At 38.7% G+C, this 20,102-nt stretch overlaps 1 long non-coding RNA gene across 2 annotated transcripts in view; it reads left to right on the forward strand.

The window, feature by feature from the left end:
* The first annotated feature begins 5 nt into the window (after positions 1-5).
* Positions 6-20,102, forward strand: part of LOC149524131 (uncharacterized) — a 195,781-nt gene continuing 175,684 nt past the window's right edge. Inside the window, exons 1-2 of one of the 2 annotated variants that reach the window (XR_016349854.1) lie at positions 6-240; positions 6,588-6,668. This is a non-coding gene — a long non-coding RNA (uncharacterized LOC149524131). The other variant, XR_016349853.1, reaches the window with a different exon arrangement.

The following is a 20,102-nucleotide window of genomic DNA, read 5'->3' on the forward strand; positions in this document are numbered from 1 at the left end:
TTTCCCAGAACTTCAGCTTCTTTATCATGGTTTCCCCTTGCATGTTGAAAACCGTTACTTTGAGGTTTTGATGAGTTAAAATTTGGTCATTAATCCTGAAGAAAATATATGCGAAATAATGTTGGCCCAGGAGCCTGACATGATTTTCCATACAGCTGGCAAGTTGAAAAGAGTGGATGTTGAAAGAAAACCTCAAACAAGCATATAAGGATTTTGCTCTGTTAGAGCCATCAAACTTTGGTACGTCAACAGAAACTTACCCAATTCTTCACAAACTAGATGAAATATTGTGGAATTTTTTGCTTGTGATTTTATGAAATTCACCATTTTCACTGCATTATCAAGCACTTCTTTCCTTCAGGCATGTGTTTTGCCAGGAAGTCTTATCTCTGGCTAGGAGTAACTGAGGGACAGCACTGCCACTGCATTTACAATGACCTTGGTTCTGGGTTGGCACTCAAATACTTCCACTGTTATGGAATTTTGTCTGAGGATCCACTGTTAGATTTCACAAACCATTGTGGGTTTGCAAACCACAGTTTGGGAACTACTGGGATGTACGTATGTGTGAGCTACTGAGTTGCTGCATAGAGGTGACTCTTTAATAGATTATATTGTTTTTGTTTTACTTTGTATTGATGTTTAATCTGACAAAACTTGAGTTCATTTTGAAAACTTTAACTATATATTTGTGGTAAATTACAGGTCAAGAAAGTTATAGTTTTGTGTCTCTTTCCTGATTTAGATGACTGAATAATCAATCGCACATGAACCAGGGCACTGATCTTCTTTGAATGCAAACATATCCATTTTTGAAACTTCCATGAAAACAAAAACTAATCCATGCAACTGATGATAAATAGCAAACAAAAGGGGATCAAAACATGAATGAGATAAGCAGCCATTCAAAAATTCAAATGGATTTTTGTGAATACTGTTTTTCCCTCATTATTCAACTAGCTTTATTCCTTATTTGGACAGAACGCCCCTATTAGGTCCCTTATACAAACTGCTAGGATGAATTGTGCCTACAGATCTATTTTAAAAAGTCTAAAAACTGGTGAGCCTGTCAGCTTTCTTTTTAATTTGATTTGGGCAAGAAATAGTAGAAGAGATGCCTTTCCTTGTAACTTCTGTGTATTTCAGCCTTTAGTTGCATCCAGAAAGAAGTAGTAAACGGGTTATTAAATTGGCAAAATAAACAGTGTTTCTACTTACACTTGTAATCAATATGGTCTGGGGGAGAAAGATGTTCGATCTCCTGAAAAAAATTTTTATTTCATAGAGGTAGATGTTGCCTGTCTAATATACAATAGCTTCCCTGCCCCTCCTTGGAATTAGGCTATCAAAAGAATCATTGTCAATAAACCCATTATAAGCAACTGCTACATATATATAAAAACTTAGTTACCTAATACTCTCAGGTCTATGCTTCCAGCAGAGAATCATGTAATGCATTACCCTTGACACCAAATCTTTGTTACTCTTTGCAAACTTCCATCCTGAGCTGACAAGCTCTGTTGTTTGAAGACATGTATTGTGTTCTTTTCTGTTGAAGCTAAATCAGTTAGGCTAACTTTTTTGGACTTTATTTCAAGGTTCACTTCAACCCTTCAGTTATGTTTGAGTTGTTTCATTCAAACCAGTTCACCTGTGTCCATGCCAGATTTTTCATTGAAAACATTTTCAGGTGAAACTAAAAGATTCATGTGAATTTGTTACAAGGCAGAGTTTTGGAATTTTGCTGCTTTTTCCACAATTGTAAAGTGTTACATTGCTTATATCCCCGCAAAGTGCTTTTTTTAGAAATATATGAACACTACCTTTCACTTAAATGAGTAAAAACACTTCCAAAATTGATTTGAAATTCTAAAAATATTGATAAGTGATGAAACTGCATCTAGCTTTGCAGGTTAGATTACTTTTGAGACCAGAACTCTTGTATCTATCTAGGGCCCATCACTATGGGATAATCTGGTTAAATCCTCTAGGTAGTACCACATTCCAGCAGTTAATGGTGATAACCAGTGAAAACTGTGATTAACAGAAAGAGACAACCCATGTTATCTGTGCCATAGAGTTTAGTCTATCATTCTGACTGCAAAGACTTATGCATGTGCTTATTTATCTACGCGCTGAATAGAAGCCTCTGGAAGTTTAGGGACCACTTGCTGTGTAAAGTACACAGGTTCTCACACAAGTGTTTGTCACACATTTTATTTGTTTGAATTGTACAGCTCACCTGGATGTGGAATCCACCAATGAGACTATGTAACAATAGTACCATTAGAAAATCTAGAGCTTATTGTTGGAATTTAATTTAACAGATAAAAAGACTGAATATGGAATCATGCCGTAGCTGTCAGGGCTGGTGTGGCTCTTAACTTTTTGCTAGTGGCCTAATTATTGGTTAGGGTCTGATGTATTGTGGAAGTGCACGAAGTAATTCCCTAGCCTAATTTTCTTCAATCACTATTTCCTTTTGGGTCAAGCAGAATAAATTGCCACTACATAAGTCCCTGATGTGCCCAATATAGTTTCACACCTCTTTGGTTTCTTTCCAGTATACAATGGTTTTATCTTTCTCAACTGATTTATTAGGCAAGTTTCTCCAGAACCTATTACTGGGTTAATGTCTGAGAGAACCCATTTTCTCTGCATCAGCATATGTTGAGCAATGAAGCACAAAATTTGCAAATGGTTCCATAATTTCAGTACACAAATATAAACTGCTTTTAGCTTTTATGTATTGTCTTCCCCTTTCTTGCACAGGATATTTGATTGCATTTCTTAGCTCTAATTGAGAGGAGAAGAATAAAAACAAAGATTTTATTTTGAATGAATGATGATTTTCTATTACCAGAATTATCTTGAATAATAGGAACTACAGAACAAAGCAGGCAGAAATAGGGATTCCTGGTGGGAATTCTTCATAATAGAAATGTTTTTAAAAAAAAATAATTAAATGAGATGGTGACTTAAATGCCACTAGGAAAATATGCACTGAGTATTTCAAGTATAATTAGTTTTCTGAAAGCTTGCCTCTATTTTTGATTTCCGTTAATGCAGTAACACTGTCCAGTTAGACATGGTCTTTAAAGCAATTATAATACTTTAATTGTACAAAATTAGTAGATCTAATTATACTAATACCACTATATGTGGGGAGTACCATCAGTTTTAGCTACTACTGTATTTGTATTTAGTTTATTTACTTATCTTTCTGCCCTGTACTTCTAAGAACAATGACCTCTTGAATGTCTCCAGTACAACAACCAGAAAAATTTTTTCCCGTTACAACTAGAAAATTGAATATTCACTGTGACTTAGTGCAAGACTGTATACATGAACCATAGTGTGTTTTTGAACATAGTACAGTATTCTATGTCTCTCGTAAACACACAAACAAAATCATGTAATTGGCCTTGCTATTGGCTTTAGAAGATACTTAGGAGACCCACGGTTACAGTTTTCCCACTATTGCTAAGCTGCAACATGAAAGTGTACGTTTTAGAAGATTCTTGTTCTTTATGATTTTAAGAATACTCTGATAAAATTGCAATAAAAAGGTTTTCATTTTGCAAAAGAAAGGAACTGTTTGGTATATGGCATTGTGAAGAAACACCATGTTATCACAATGAAATCTGATTAAGCTTCTAAAGTTTATTTTATTTTAAAGCCATTTACTTAAATCATGGGTCTACAAGAGTCTAAAGGGAGGAAACTTTATCTTCATCTCAAAAAGAAGCAACAGAAATCATTGGTTGCAATGGGGTGGAGGGAGAAATGAGAGTCAGAGTTTTGGGGTCAGGAAAAAGAACACAGGCAGAAAGCAGTCAAGTTAACAAAGAAAAGAGAGAGGCTGCAGATGAGAAGGCTAAGTTTGAAATAAAATAATCCAAAGAGAGAGAGAGATGAAAAGAAGAGGGGAAATGAAAGAAAGCATTCCTGCAAATTGAATTTGTATTAACAGATGCTGAAAGGGATCAAATAAAATAGGATGCAAGATATTTTCAAAATACAACACGGTCTGTAAGAAAATCAGAAAAAAGTAGTTTCTTACCTTTAATAATTCTTGTCTATACCAGTATGTTTGTTATCTGTTGTTTCATACAAGCCATGTTTGAAGTGGAATTACTGACATGGCCAAACTCTTATCAACACCACTTAAGAAAAGGCTTCATCTTTACTAGGAAGTCAGAATAGCAATTCAGCAGCAGCAGCAACACTCAAGAGTTTTTACCATTTGTGTTGCTTATCCCTGTCCTGAACAAGGTTAGGTGACACTTCTCTGTGCTTCATTAGCAATTACTATTACTAGCTGAGAGTGACCAAACATGCTGGTGTAGACACAGCTGCTACAAGAGTCTCCTGGGTTCTGAATCAGTGCAAAATGAGGTTTACTCCTAACTGTGCGGGCACTGGTTCAGATGCTCTCATTGCTAACATCCATTTCACAGTGTAGGCAAGTCAGACCTGCCACTGTTTCCAACTCGCAGCTTTCTATTGTAGCAAAGGGATAGAAGCAAAAATGAGCATCTCTATTGGCAGACTGAAGATCATGGGGAAGTTTTATTTCACCTGGATTGGTATAGCCATTTCATTATATATTGGTATTTATGGCCTTAGCTGCACAGAAGGGATACTCCACCCTAACAGTAAGCAGTATATTAGTGTAGGATAACAGTAGTTGTCTGCAGTATGCCTGTGTATGGAGATGGGAGGGAGGTTTGTTGCTGACTTGCAAATGGTATTGTGTTCTGCTAAGACTCAGTATGAAGCGTACAGAATCTAAACTTGACTGTGGCTGTGTTTAGCAGGTACGAAGGATTCACAAAGGTTCTCTGTAGTCAGATTGTATCATTAAGGTGCTAGTTGTGCTGGGAACAAAGCAGTTCATCACCATCCAAGGTAGAGCTTGGGGAATTATGCCTCAGAAGGCCTGTGTGGTTGTGTAATTGCATCTGTGCTGACCCCAGAATATTAAACAGACAAGGTGATTGAGAGATCTTTTATTGGACTTTCACATTTTTTTGTTTCTCTTGCCTACTGAAGTTGTGCGAGTAAAAGATATTACCTCACCCATCTTGTCTCTCATAATCAATGTACCTTTTAGGGGGAATATATAGCTAATTTGTAGCCTGCCTTCCTGGTGTCGTGTGAGATGTGAGGTTACAGTATCACTTTGCCCTCTACCCTCAGGTATATGTGCAATACAGAAGCAGTCATGGGGTTGAAATCCCTAAGTTCTGGGATGTTATTATAATTAGCCTTTGTGCAAGATGTATAATCAGAGAAGCTGGATCTTTCCTCTTCTCCCCCATCTTGGAACCAGACACAGTCTGCCCTTTAGCTTTGCCAGTCCCTTTTCTGCAGGAGGCAATTCCAGTATATTTGGATAAGCACTGTACAAACATCTGAACTTCTGGATATTTAACCAATCTGTAACTTTTGAGTTTCTCCTGGCATTAAGCTGATCAAAGACTATTAATAGTTTGCCTGTGCAAAGAGATATGGATAAAGAGAAACTGAAACAGAACTTCAGTGGCATTTAAAACCATTACATGGGTTTTTTAAATACTTTTATTTTGTCCTCTATTTAGTGTTTTACTGTCTTCTGCATTGTGTGGTTGTGGATGGGAAATTTGATAAAGCAAAGAGAAAGTACTGGTGATCTCACAAATGGGTTTTCTTATCCAGTGCTATTGAATGAAGAAGCTCAGATAAGATTTGGATAAATTGTATTTATCCAAACCAAACTCAACTGCCACAGCTTTTGACTGCTTAATTTCCCTGTAATTAGTTAATAGCATGATTTTGCTATCATTCCAATAATTTCAATTAACAAATTAACATTTTGAGGCCATTTCCCGTTTGGTAATGATTCATCCTGTAACTTGAACTTACAACCTTTCAATGGTTTTATAGACCTGAAAAGCTATTATTATTGATTTTTTTCTTCATCTTGGAAGTGAATAATTACTACAGTCAAACCACTAACATCAGGTGTAACAGGACAGTATTGTTGACTCAACTGGCCTTTCATTCACATGTGAATGAAAAAATTAACATTCTTAGGAGAAGCTGAAGCCTAAAGAAAAGTAAAGCAGAGCATCTCAGAATATTCTGACACTAATTTGGAAAATAGTTTCTGAAGGAAAGACTCAGTATTTAGTTTTCACTCTCTTAAATGATTGAGCAAGGTAATATGCCCCCTCACCAACATTCTAGCCTCGAATCTGCATCATTTTAGTTCCTTGGGATCATGCTTTGCAATTCATGGTTCAATGGGTGGGAGGAGTTGTAATCCTGTATTGGGCAATGCTGTAAATTTAGAACTCAGGAAAACATTTAAGCACACCTTAAAATCACCTCCATAGAAGAAAAAAATCAGGAGCATAAAACTAACCATGTATTTAAGTATTTTCCTAAATAGGTGCCTTTTACTGAATCAGGGCCTAACTAGCTGACAGACATGTACTCTCAGGCAGGTGCTCCAGCTGTTTTAAATAGATGCTAAAAGCAAACTCTGTTTCTGTCGCGCAAGCTTGTTCTTAATACACTTTTATCTCCCTTTCTCTCACTAGAAAAGCTATTGTGATGTTGTTTTGGATGAAAAACACCATGTTGGGATAGGACTTCCATCAGATCATGGGCTGCATAAAAAGGTAAGTGTAGCTTAGGGCTGGTTTGACAAGAGTGGTTAATGCCTTAATGGAGGCTTATGCTTAAGTTCAATCAACTCGATGTAGCATTGCTATACGTACATTACAAAAAAAAAAACCCCAAAAATCTGAAGCTCAACTGTGTTTTATAATAAATGTTGAATTAATAAAATGCTTTTCCAAAACTGTACACGGTATTCTAAATAAGCCAAGTAAAAGATGGCTAAAAAAATTCCAACCATAAGAAATCAGCATCTTTCACTAAATTACCCCTCATTATTTGTTTCAATTTCTTAAGCTTCTATCTATCCCAACAGAGATATCCAGTTGAAAAATTTCACCTGCTTTTAACTGGCAAGACAGACAATGAGTTTATTACTGGATGGGGTCCTCCAAAAGACACCCACAGAGACCACCAGAAGACTTAAAATGGAATCTACCAAAACTACCATTATGCTATCACTCTAGCTTTAGGAAACACTCACCAGATGAAACTGTACACAACAGGCTGGGAGATGAAGAAATGAGTATACCTATGGATATCCCAAAGACACATGGGTGCGTCTAGACAGGCACGATTTTGCGCAAAAGCAGCCGATTTTGCTCAAAAACTTGCCAGCTGTCTACACTGGCTGTTTGAATTTGTGCAAAAGCACTGACTTTGTAATGTACAAAATCAGTGCTTCTTGCGCAAATACTTTCACGCTCCCGCTCAGGAAAAATCCCTTTTCCGCAAGAATACTTGCGCAAGAGGGCCAGGGTAGACAGAGAAGAACTGTTTTGCGCAAAAAAGCCCCGATGGCTAAAATGGCGATCAGGCCTTTCTTGCGCAAAATTGCGTCTAGACTGGCCATGGATGTTTTTGTGCAAAAGCACTTTTTGTGCAAAAGCATCCGTGCCAATCCAGATGTGCTTTTGCAGAAATACTTTTAACGGAAAAACTTTTCAGTTAAAAGTATTTCCGCAAAATCATGCCAGTCTAGACATAAGCACAAGAGGGACCCAAAATAAGTTGAATATAACCTTAATTTACAACTTTTCAGGTTTCAACATGTCATCTTGATGTCCTTTTCTCACAGAATTACAACTCACAATTTCACTGAGTCTTATGATACTCTGTGGTAAACAAATAATGATTTCATTTCTGCCATGAAATTCATGAATTTCACATTTAATCAAAATAGTTGACATTTCCCATTTCTTCCAATGAAAATTAAGTCAGAAGCTTCAGGGGAGAGCCGAGTTAGTCTGTTACAGAAAAAAACAACAAATGGTCTGGTAGCACTTTATAGATGTTGGGATTTTGTGGTTCCTAGAGAGTCAGGTGCTGGGCAGAATCAAGGGTCTTTGATACTTCAATTCAATTCAACAAGACTTTATTCAATGTGCAAAAAGGGAGAGCCCCGGTACTAAAATCAGCCAGAGACCCTCAAGCAAGGAGCCCCTCCCCTTGCTGTTTTATAGCACATGGCAGTTACATCACAGGTTACATAAGTTATAGAACACAAACTTCTAAACCAATCATATTCAACCTTTCCATATATGGCTTTGTTTGTCACATGCTTGTACTTCTCCACTCCACATGTTGAGTTCACCTCCCTTCCCTTGGCCTTTTCTAGACTGTTCCTAGCGTGGTGAGCCACAGCATGCTTCTTAATGCATATCTACTTTCCAAACCACATTTTGTTTAAAATGAACACATGCATACCCTTCATAGACTAACAAAACATGTAGATGGTATCAGGAGCTTTCATGATACCACAGCCCACTTCTTCAAATGACCAGATTTATGAGTAGTTAAAATAATAATCATTTTCCTTTTTGCCTCTGCATATTGAAGCAACACTACCCCAAGAAAAATGGTCACAATTTCTCATTTCAAGTGGGATTAAAGTCATGCTGTTTTGAGGGAAGTTGGTTTGCCCTCTGTGGCTTAGGAAACTAGTCAGTCAGCAAGCTATAATGACATAGGAATGTGAGGTAGAGGAGGTGTGAAGGTGAACAGATGCCTGGGGATGGTGTTGTGGAACACACACTAGCCAAGCCTATCTCTGTTCCTTCCCCTTCTTTGACTCAAAGACAGTAACTGCCTACTGCTACTAGCTAATGGATATTGTTCTTAGGTTGTTGTGATACAACTGAAGGACTGTGCTTTCAGACTAGACATCTTGGGTTCATTGTCACTAAGAACCCAAGTGGGGGGTTGTCACACATGATAGAGACTGAAAGTGTATTGGGGAACATGGGTTACAGCAGGAAACTGAGGCGGATCCTGATGAATAGGGATAAAAGACTTCTTCATAGATTTCAAAGCCAAAAGGGAACACTGTGATACTCTAATCTACATCCTATATAACACAGGACATAGAATGTATCCAAAATAATTCCCAGAACATACCTTCTAGGAAAACCATAAAATCCAACCTTGATGTAAAAAATGCCAGTGATGGAAAATCACTCCTTACTTCTTGGCAGTTTGTTCCAGCAGTTATACATCTGCACAGTTAAAAATGTACACCTTATTTCCAGGCTCAATTTGTCAACCTTTAGCCTGTAGATTTTCGTATATGTTATATCTTTCTCTGCGACACTGAAAATAACATAGTTAAATATTTGTTCTCCATGTAGGTACTTACAGACTTAATCTTCTCTTTGTCAAACTAAATAGATGGACCCCTTTGAGACTCACCATATGGTGTGTTTTCTATCCCTTAATCATTCTCATAACTCTTTTTTGAATCATCTCCAATTCATCAACTTCCTTTTTCAATTATGGACACCAGAACCACACACAGTATTTCATCAGTGGTCACAATAATGATAAATTCTGAGGAACATGTTAGGATAAGGAAAGAAAAATATTGAGGAAGTACACTTTCTGTTATGGGAATGGTGAAAAGATATAGATAGGATGGGAATAAGTGAAGATGATGGAGCAAGAGAGTGGCAGTCATTTCCAACCCAAGCATTAACAGAGGTTAAATGGAATCCTTTACATGGCAAGCTGGAAGGCTTACAAGTTTGTATGGGCATTTAAGATTGAGTTTTGGACTTGAACTGATCACATACAAATTGAAGAAAGATGTCTTTCCGCTAAAGGCTCAGTCTGTACAGAGCAGATAAAAATATAAGATCTCATAATGTAATTACATTTATAATTGCATTAAAATGAGAATTTTAAGCAAAACTGATGATTTTAGGGGTCTTTCATGTTTTTTTTTAAATACTCAAGGTTGGCAGTACTAATATAATTTTGTTATGCTGAATTATTTGGGAAAGTTATGAGCATGTGAAAATAAATTCTGTAGTTGATGTTTGAATGTAACTTTAATTATAGCTTCAAAGACCCAGAAATGCTATTTTGAATACATACACATGTGCATGTGAATAAGAGAGCAAGACAAACCGAATACAAACTATCGATATACATGGAAGTATTGTTAGAATCTCAGCTTCAGCACCTAATTCCCTGAAATCTATTTGCAATCAAAACTCTACTTCATCACTTGTGTTTTAACGTTATTCAGAACAAAAAGATCAGTTTATCAAATTCTACCTTCTGAAAACAGAAGACGTTGCTCAGGGTTCTCTGTTATATTATATTGGTATATCAGAGCTGACATGCCTGTACTAATAATCTGGGCCCTATAATTAGCAATCATTTATTACAAGCTGAAGAAACCATATAGCAGATTTACAATCCCAAAGGACTTAATTGTAAACTGTGGCTAGTGTTGTTTTATTATTGCAATAAATATAATCTATTGACTGTGATTTTATTATAGTTTGTAAAGAAAGAAATTGAGTGTCTCTTTCATTTTCTTCTGGACTTAGGGCATTTGCTGTCAGTCTTATTTTCTGGTACCATTAAAACTGAAAATAAAGCACAATAAAGTGTAGTTAAATGCATTTCTTCCTATCAGATGTGAAACTAGCAATGTGCAAGCAATTTGTGATATTTAAGATTAAATATGTTAATTTATTATGAATCTGCAATGTCCTTTTTCATTAATATACTTATAAACATATGGTTGCCTTTGTTTGTGGTGTCAGTTGGGTTGGGTGGGCAATACTTAGGCACAATATAAGACACTTATTCATTCTTAAAGGGTCTTTATTCACAGTTGAGCCAAAGCAGCTGGTGGAGGGCTAGAGAGCACTGAAGTCACCCAAATCTCTGGATATTGCTTTCCTCTGCACCATCTGTGTCCTGTTAAATATTCTTGATTTTTGCCAAGCTTGGGACAATTTATACATTAAAATAGTTACTCAAAATCAGATCCAGGAAGCTTCAGGGGGGAAAAATGGTATTAAACCGCACAACACTTATACATTAATCATTCACTTTGGAATAAAAAGTTCAAGTTCTGCCACGGTGAAGTGTTGAGACAAGCGGAAGGGGAATTCTTTTTCCAAAACACTTCATCCTCCCCATAGAAGAGCATCATCTCCTGCTTTCTTCAGTGTTGCCTGTGTCATTTTGTGGAGAGGGATGGCCTACAAAGGAGCTACAGAGTCAGTCCTGGTGACAAATACTTATTCATCTAATGCATACTCTGGAAGAATAAGGCTAGTTCCTCTAGTAGCGTCACATTTTAGTGTCTTGTACCTGATTACATGTTAAAGTAATACAGATTATTTTACAAAAGCATTACTATATGCAGGGGCAGATGACTGTTTTGCGGGGCCCCGGGCAGCGTAACTCCGCGGGGCCCCCCCTTTGCCATGGTGCATGCGCCGTGACGCCATGTGCATGCGCGGTGGTGCCACGGCGCATGCGCGGGGCTTTTTTAAGCGCGGGGCCCAGGGCGGCCGCCCCGTTCGCCCTGCCCTATATCCGCCCCTGACTATATACAGTTCAGAATCTTTGAGCACCTTAGCATGCTATAGCTGTCAGACTAGCATTTAAATTATTACATTTGGATAGTAAAGGTCTAGCCTTCAGAATATTGGCTTTAGTATAAACTGGCACTGTTACATCATGGTAATGGCTTCTCATCCTATGACATCAAGGCAAGTGTTTGAGGTCTAGCCTTCAGAATATTGGCTTTAGTATAAACTGGCACTGTTACATCATGGTAATGGCTTCTCATCCTATGACATCAAGGCAAGTGTTTGAGGTCTAGCCTTCAGAATATTGGCTTTAGTATAAACTGGCACTGTTACATCATGGTAATGGCTTCTCATCCTATGACATCAAGGCAAGTGTTTGAGCTGAAATTTTCAATTACCTGCATTTAGCAGTGTTTAAAAAAATACACCTCTTGATCTTTAACACAGAGGGATTTAAAAGCAAACAAAAATACTACTCTGGATCATTTTTATAATCCTTCATTTCCCCATCCTCCGGTTTCTGTTTTGCACACAAGATGCTGTAAACTCATGTGCCTGTTGAACATGGGATGACCCATAAATTGGAATCTTTAGGAATGCTCTGAACAATATGAGCTAACAAGCATATGGAACTATTGGCGTAACAAGATTGTAGTCTCACAAATATGTGGGCTTTTCTTACATAGTTATACCAAACTATTAAGAGAGAGCTTCTGCTTCCCCTTACTCATGCTTTATAAGGATTTCCATTAATTCCAATTAGATTAACCACATAACAAGATGATACTTGGCATGAGTAGGGGTGGCAGGTTAAATCCTTTAGAGACAATCTCATACAGCAATGTTTTGACATAATGCATGTATTTATTCCCAACATTTAGAAATGTCCTGACATAAGATTTCATTTTTGTTCCATTGTTAGGAGTCAATAGCAAAGTTTGGAGCTGAATCCAAATCCAGAATTGTAACATTTAAAATTAAATCATTTGAACCTGTTCTAATCAAAGTATGTTTTTGATCAGTGGTAAATTGGCTTTTATCAGGAAAAATATTTAGGGCCAGATCCTCATCTTGTAGAAAAGTCTGCTGAAGCATAGACCAGATGTGGAAATTCAAACCTTATCCTCAATGACACAGCAATGAATTTTCACAGATTACATTGTCAAAATTTAAGAATTCTTGTTGTGATGAAATATGTGCTTTTCCATATGAAGAATAATCTATTTATTATTTGGAATCTATATGAGGTGATGATCTGTAACTTCCTTGCATCTTGTAAATGACAGGCTGGATAAGCATATGGTTGTTACTAAGCAACCTTAATTGGATTCTGAAATCAAGCTTTTTTGTAATATTTCTAAGAATTGGATAAAATATTTCCTGCTGTAAATCCATTGACTTCAGTAGAGTTTTACCAAAGATAAATTTGGTCCAATGTGTGTCTGTGCACTTTCTTTACTAGGTTTACCAATAACAATTTACCCAAAGTGAAAATGCAAGTCTTGTAGCATTAGTACAAATACTGTAATGACTTCAGAAAATATAATTGCTTAACTGGTCATGAAATTTATTAAAAGCTACCTTCAGATTAGCCAGAGATGATAGCCTGTGTGTTTTGAAATTGGAGTCACAAAAGGGAAAAAATGAATAGCATATATTTTTAAATAGCAAGTGCAGAATTACTCATATTGCTTTCCAACAGTCAAGCAGGATTGTCACAGGTGGCGCCAATGCTTCATGTCAAGTGTTATATCAGAATTCAATAGAATGACACCATTATTTCATCATTGGGACTCAACCACCTAAATTAAATTGGACCTGTCAACTGCTCTGATTAGGTGATGATGGCTAATTTTCCAAAACTGTTCATAAGTCAGCAGATATTTATTGAAGAATTAGGATGCGCTATGAATACCATCTCTGAAATAAAATCATGCCAAGACCTCTAGTCTTATATGTTTTGCTGCATGAAATTGCACTGTTAATGTGAATTCATTCATGATTAATGGTCACAATATTTTCTAATACCTGATGAATACAGAAACAGTTTCTGCATCATTAATTCACTTGGACATCAATAAGGCTTAACATGAAGAAACTATTAATACCTTATAATTGCCTAGCATTCATGTGCCAGCTATTAAGCTATTACATATAAGTAATATCAACACTGTTTCCTGTTGTATAGCGTAGGTTTAGGTGCTTCTAAGTCCAAAGTATTTTTCTATTTTGTCTCAGTGCAAATATGAATGAAAAGATAAAGAAATATTATTTTACAGGACTATTCTATTTACAATTACAATTAATGTCTTTCATAGCACTGGTAATAGAAGAGGAACAGCTGTAGGGCTATTCTAGAAGTACTTACAGGGTTAGATTCACCAGTAGAATAAGTGGGCACACTCCACTGAAATTGCAGCAACTGTCTTTTAGAGTTGGCCAAATAACTGAATAGTTGATTCACTTGGTATTCTGGGGGGAAAAAATTGCATGGGATCAAACTAAAAACTAATTTTCTCATAATTTTCACTGAATCAACAAGTGAAAGAAAATTTTGTTTGGGGGGTTAAATGCTTTGAAAAAAAATTAAAATACTTTTTTTTAACTCTTTAATAACGTGTTTCAAGTATCCTGTAGTGTAGAGAAGGCTTAAGTAAATCATGTGAATTTAGCTGTATACTGTGTCCACCTTCCTAGGTTTTTATACCATCGCCATTGTTCTATTGTTCTCTGAAGTGCCTCAGAGAAGATGTTTAAGAACTCAGTTCAGGATTCAGATGTCAAACTACAGTAAGTTTGAAAGTTAGGTTTGCGGCTGTTCCACCAAGTAACTGTCACAACCACCTGTGATTATAAAGTTGAGGACAATATCCAGGCTAAATCTCTCCCTGTCTTACGTCCTGTCTGTGTCTTGCCCAATTTTCACATTCTGTGATTAATTATTTTATTCTTTCATCACAGTACACCTAAACACCTGTGGTATTGATCCTGGCAGGGGGAGAAAGGAGCAGTTCTGTGTGCTGCTGCTTCCCCTTCTCCACAACTGGGGGAAGAGCAGTACAACAATGTGCTTCCCCTGAGTCTTTCCCCTGATGCTCCCATAGCAGTGGGAAACAGTGCCTGGTACTGATGGGCTGTGGCACCACGTATCCTCCCAGGAGTGGGGCACCTATCCCACTCATGCCCAAACCCTGCGTCACACACCCTGTTTCCTAGGGTTGCTGGATTAAAGAGGTTCAAGTGTACTAATGAAGTCAATATTTTGGTTTGTTTTTTCACATTAACCTTTGTCTATGACCAATCATTTCTAATTTTATCAGGTTGCTAAAAGGGTTGAGGAGTGTATGGACTGGCATTCAAACTTTTTCCCACTTGCCATAAAGTGTGGTATTTTGTTTTTATAAAGTGGCTGTAAAAATGGTACAATGTGTCTTGTTTTTCTGCATTCATTACCATCATTGACTTCTATTAACACCTTTGTAAATTAACACTTTTTTAAATAATTATCAGCAACTGCAACTCATCCTCTTTCTGAAAATCAAGCTGAGTTTACTGTCTCATACTTCATTGCAACACTAAAGATTCTGGGATTAGAATTTAGCTGGCAGTTTTTGATAATGCATGGAACACAAACATGTGCATCTAATTCGTCCACTGCTTCATTGGTTCAGCATTGCTTATAATAGCAAAACATTTTGTTAGTAAATTAAGCAACTATGACAACATACACAGAAGTACGTCTGTGCAATAAAAAGTTTAAATATTTTTGCACTAACTTTTCAAACTCTAACAGTCAGTTCAATAAGCAGAATGTGTACTATAAAAGATTGCTCAGAAAATATTGGATGGAGATTTGGGTATTCCAGAGTCTCTCATAACACATTTCTACAGTATAGTGATCATTTGCCAGTGAGCTAAACTGAGCCAATCGGACACAGGCACAAGATACCAGGTTGCACATACTCATCCAGCAATTGCACTAGCCCAAAATAACAACATCTCAGCTCCCAAAAGTGAAATGAAGTTAATAAAAAAAAGTCCTCTGGCAAAACACTTTCATTAGCTACCATAGCTCTCAAACTTTCAAAGAAGAATTTTTTGGGCCTTTTTGAAAAATCTCCAACTAAGCAGCAGCTTGACCTGAAAGAAAAAGAGAACAGGAGAATAAATATCTTCCATGCCCCTTGTACATTTGTTATTTGATAAGAGCTGAGAGATTCTGAAATATATTTACCAGTCTCCAATGGAGGAGACAAGAGCCAGTTATTAACATTAAACTGTAGAACAATCCCCACCCTAATTTCTTTAAGGTGAAGGAATGGGAACCAGGAATGAAATGGACACCAGTTGTATAGGACTGCAGGGCCTGGTTTACACTAGGGAATAAGTTAGAATTAAGATATGCAACTTCAGCTTAATTGCATCGCTTAAATTGAAGTATCTTAACTCAAGTTTTGGCACCATCCATACTGTGGAAAGTCGAAGGGAGAACACGCTCCCTTCGATTTCCTTTGCTCCTTATGGAAGCAGGACTATAGGCATCGACTGGAGTTCCCCTCTGTTTGAATTAGTGTGTCTTCACTAGACCTGCTAATTTGAACTCTGAAAGATCAACTGTGGCTGCTTTGATCTTTTATCGGTAGTGTAGACACGGTCTAAGTGTTTCCTGGCACCATAACTGTGTAATTAATAGTAGAGGACTCCAGACTGGTTACAGTCAATTTTTTAAAAACTCTTTAATCAAAGTGGCTGTCCCTTTTAAGGAGAGTGGTCACCACATGAGGGGCAGAGACTCACCTCCTCTTCAAGACACAGCCACTGTTTGACATTCGGGAATCAGATGAATAACACGAATAGTATTTAGAACATACAGAAGTTATTGGTAATCTCAGAAATAGCTTGATGCTGAATTTTTCCCAGCAGAGGCTAGTCCATGCAATCAGAGTGATTAATTGAGGCTAAGCAAATTAGTAATACAAGTTGTCTAATTCCATAGTTTTGTCTGAACAGACCTGAAAGTTTTCTTTGTCAAATCTGAACTGATGATATTACGTTTGTGCTGTATTGTCATAATTGTTACTTGCCACTGTTTATTACAATGTATCTAATATATCTTTAATATGAAAAAACAGGATGGCAAAGCCAGGGATTCATAGGGTTGCCCTTCCCTGTCCCTTCTCTGAGGCCACACCCCACTTCTTCTATCCCTCTCCCTGCTTGGTTCTATCTCTTCCACCCTCATTCACTTTCATGAGGATTAGGCAAGGGATTGGGGTGAAGGTTCTGGAGTGGGGTCAAAGAGACTGGATGGCAATAGGGGCTCTGGGCTAAGCCTGGGACAGAGGTTTTGGGGGGGAAGGAGGAGTGCAGGGTCTGGGAAGGTGCTAGGGTATAGGAGGGAGCTCAAAGCTGGGGCAGAAGGTTCAGGGTGCAAGAAGGGCTCAGGGCTGGGACAGGGTTTGGAGTGCAGTGGTGGTGGAGGGCAGGGTCTTAGGGCTGGGGCAGGGAGTTGAGTTGCGATGAAGAGGGGTGTGGGCTCTGAGGCTATGTCTAGACTGCAGGCTTCTTTCGAAAGAGGCTCTTTCGAAAGCATCTTTCGAAAGAGCCTCTTTCGAAAGAGAGCGTCTAGACTGCACGGAGAAATTTCGAAAAAGCGGCTTGCTTTTTCGAAAGAAAGCATCCAGTGAGTCTGGATGCTCTCTTTTGAAGAAGCCCTATTTACATTGAAGAACGCCTTCTTTCGAAAGAGGAACTTTCGAAAGAAGGCGTTCTTCCTCGTAAATTGAGGTTTACCGCCATCGAAAGAAAAGCTGTGTTCTTTCGAATTAATTTCGAAAGAACGCGGCTTGAGTCTGGACACAGGGGAAGTTTTTTCTGGAAAAGGCTACTTTTCCCGAAAAAAACCCTGAGTCTGGACACAGCCTGAATGGATGGCTCCTGGTTTGTGGCACAGAGGGGCTAAGGCAGTCTCCCTACCTGACTTGGTTCCCCTTAGCCCCTAGGAGCAGCCAGAATGTCTCCTTGGCATGCCCCTGACCTGCAGGCACTGCTCCTGCCCACTGGCACCACCACCACAGATCATATTGACTGAGTTGTTGGCCAGTGGGAGCTTCAGAATCAACACAGAAGGCTGGGACAGCATGCAAAAACCCCTACTCCCTGCCCTACACCCCCTGTCATGTGGCCACAGGGATGTGCTGTCTGCTTCTGGCCATTGTGTGGAACCAGGGCAGGCAGGGAATCTGCTTTAGCCCTGCTGCATTGCAGGACTCTTAGTGATTTAAAATCTCCTGTATTATTTTCAGTAATCTCCAGGAGACTAAGCCTGATTCCGGGAGCCTCCTTCTGAAACCTGGAACGTTTTGCAGCCTTAGTGACACATCTTCTCTTTGGGTGCATCTACACAGCACCCTAAATTCGAAATAAGATACACAGTTTGCGCTACACAAATTGCGCATTTTATTTTGATTGAATTTCAAAATAGGCTATTTTGAAATTTGGCACACCTGCACAGTGCCAAATTTTGAAATGACGTACTATTTCAAAACATCCCTTAACCCTCATGGAGTGAGGGTTGCTGTGATGCTGAAATAGCGCACCCGTTATTTCAAAAAATATTTTGTCGTAACAGGTGGCTTGTTAAGCTGCAGGGTAGCTATTTTGGGATACCTCCAGGTTTTTCTGCACAGTTTCCACAGCTTTTCGACATATTGTTTTCAGGTGCTTTTGTTTTCACTTGTCTTCAGGTATCAATCTTATTGCTACTTCAGTGGTGACACACGTACAATCGATCTCCAATATCTCTTGGTAATGATGGTATTCATTTCTTTTTGGCTGCACTGTGTGACCAAAAGGTCTTGGGTTGAGATGGTTCTGGGTCAAAAGATACAGAGGATTTTTCTGAGGCAGATTGTATGGAATGAAGACAGTTTGGACATGTCATACTTTGTCATTCCCTGGCAATCTGCACTATAAAGTAGTTTTGGAAATACACAGCACTGATAGATCTTACATTTGGTTGTGGTGCTGGACTATATTTAAGTTCCTGGGCGTGTTCCTGGCTTTACTGATTCTGTTCTGGGTATCCTGGCTTCTCCTGGCTCTAGGTGCTATCCAATGATGTAAATGTTTCTACATTGGTGAAAACATGATCCTCTGTGTGTACAGGTGATGGTGAGGCAATATTAAATATTATGACTATGTATGATTGTGGTTGATTTTCAGTGCAATTTGTTCGCTTAATGTGTTGAGTTGACTTGTTTGTTCTTGCATGTGATGTTTGCTATGTGAAAGAAGAGAGAGATCTAGTCATAAATATTAAATAAAACTATCCACACTAAACAAAACATTCACTTCCCTCCCCCAAGACCTTTTTTACCCTTTTCCCAATGCTTTAATCTCTTGTACCAAGTTTCTCCCAGGCTGCAGTCCTAGTTCTCCCACTGAGCCATAGGATATCATTACAGGTTTCTCTGAGACTATAGCTATCCATCTACTCCTGCAGGAAATTCATATAATTCAGTCCCCAGATTCTCTCTCTCCCCCCCACCCCAATCCCACTCCCTTCTCTACCTCCCAGAGATGGGTGCTCTATAATGGGACTGAAATTTCCCCAAATTCCAGCCTCAAAAGGGCTATGGTCCGGTAACAGTCATGTTGGACTGTTCATATGCCTGAAGGAGCAGCTCCTGTTACATCATCCATGACATAAGTTGACTCCAGTGCAGCTAGATATATACATAATGAGAAAGAAGCAAAGGTGAAAAATAGGGCTCAGTAAAGAGATTGGTGAAAAATGCATGACTGCACTCAGCCTGATTATACTTGAGGTATTTGTCTAAGGGAGATGATAACTCCGTTAGACAAGTCAGATGGAGCAGGGCAGGGAAGAAAGTCAAGCTTATTTTTTGTTTTATTATAGTGTTACTAGAAGACTTATCCAGTGCTACTCAGGTCTTTCAGGAAAGGACTTTGGGGATGTGGGGTAGGGTGCTGGAATTAGGGTTAGGAGCATGTTCTCTTTCCCCCACCCCCCTAGCACTTCTCCCAGCCCACCTAGGGCATGTTCTCTTCCTTCCAGCCCTCCCCCCCCCCCACAGCCATCCCCCAAGCCTGCCTGGGCCCTGTTTTTCCCCCTCCCAGGCCATCCCCAGGCTGCCTGGGGCCTGTTTTCTCCCCCACTCCCAGCACTATGGCCAAGGGCTGGGAGAGAAGGAAAAGGGTTTGGGGCAAGAGGGCTATTTACCAGTGTGCTAGGAGGCAAAATGGTGGAACCCCAGCCCTCCTGGTCACTCTCTTGGTGGATACTTACAGGATAGCTTTCTCCTGTGGGCTGTCAGTCCCCAGTCGCCATTCTCATATCACATCCCTTCAAACAGCAGATCCTCCCCTTGCATGTTATGGAAAACTGTCCTTTTCCCAGATCTTCCAGTTCTCCTGGCACAACCAAACCTTGTCCTTGCTTTCAGTTAGAAGAAGAAACTGCATACCAAATTTGGTGGCCCTGTCACTTACAATGTAAGAGGAGATCTTAAACACACAGGCTCACAGACAGACACATTCTAATAGAGCGAGAGAGAATACTGCTGCAGCTGAATATAAATA

This window comes from Pelodiscus sinensis, chromosome 6 (assembly GCF_052426305.1).
Source record: "Pelodiscus sinensis isolate ZL-2025 chromosome 6, ASM5242630v1, whole genome shotgun sequence".
NCBI classification, from domain to species: domain Eukaryota; kingdom Metazoa; phylum Chordata; order Testudines; family Trionychidae; genus Pelodiscus; species Pelodiscus sinensis.